Source organism: Seriola lalandi, unplaced genomic scaffold, assembly GCF_002814215.2.
Source record: "Seriola lalandi dorsalis isolate HSWRI2012SDOR001 ecotype SW California unplaced genomic scaffold, Sedor1 jcf7180002054524, whole genome shotgun sequence".
NCBI classification, from domain to species: Eukaryota; Metazoa; Chordata; class Actinopteri; order Carangiformes; family Carangidae; genus Seriola; species Seriola lalandi.
Genome location: NW_019525077.1, coordinates 1,059,371 through 1,060,393, shown reverse-complemented (window position 1 = coordinate 1,060,393; position 1,023 = coordinate 1,059,371). Strand labels below are relative to the sequence as shown.

Below are 1,023 nucleotides of genomic sequence, written 5' to 3'. Positions count from 1 at the left end.
GACCCGTCTCGCCACTTTCCAATAGCGACTCACTGTAGTCTCCAATCTGCCCTGAAGACGTAGCGCTGCTCAGAGGACGTATGATAACCTGGTGTGTTATAAAGACAATGATGGCCGAAGGTCTTGTCAAGCAACAATCACCACCACTGGCTCCCAGCGAGAAACTACATTTGGGGGCAGAGAAAATTTACAAATAGCCTCTCTAAAGCTACGGTTACAGCACTTTGCAGTTTCAAATTATTAATACAAAATATAATGAACAAACCAGTTAGGATGCATTAATACATATTAGCTACCCTGCAGAATATAAAGTAAGTTAAAATCAGCCTCAACTTTACCAGCTGCAGCATTAAAGTGATATGTACATTAATGCACCAATAATTATAATCCAATGATATAATATACATGATTCTGCCTAATGAATACTTTTACTTTCAGTACTTTCAATATATTTCTATTCCAATATGTTCAGTAGTTGTAACGGATAATTTTCTACACTGTGGTATTTCTACTTTTAAAATATGTGAGCAGCTTTTCCACAACTGACAAAACCTTGAAGCGTGGAAGTTGTGTTGTTGCAAAACACTCAAAATGCACACTAGCTACAAACCAGCAGCCAACCCAGCTGACCTCAGAGCAACAAACACTTTCATGAGACCTTAGGCTGGTAATACTCAACAAGCTGAAAAATTACTCAACCAAAAAAAAAAAAAAAAAACAGTGTTTCTTCAGCTCCCACTAATATTTTTTCCGATAATCCAGATTAAAGCAGCTCTGCCCCCAGAGAAATGTTGCATAACTCCACACCTAATGTGCTCAGGTAAACACGGCCGTTACATCTCAGCTGATGAAGTCTGGTTGTGTGATCTCGGACAGATGGAGAGGAGGCTGTGCAGTTTGTCTGCTCACCTGTGAAGAAACCTCTCTTTGCTCCCGATCCCTTCACCACCGACTCTGTGAAACAATCACTTTGTTGAGCACGACAACACGAGCGTTTACTGTGTTCATACACCTCATAGCCGC

The 1,023-nt window shown here is 40.6% G+C and overlaps 1 long non-coding RNA gene across 1 annotated transcript in view; it reads right to left on the bottom strand.

The window, feature by feature from the left end:
* Positions 1-1,023, bottom strand: part of LOC111660958 (uncharacterized) — a 75,916-nt gene that overhangs the window by 6,178 nt on the left and 68,715 nt on the right. The gene's annotated exons all lie outside the window — the stretch shown is intronic.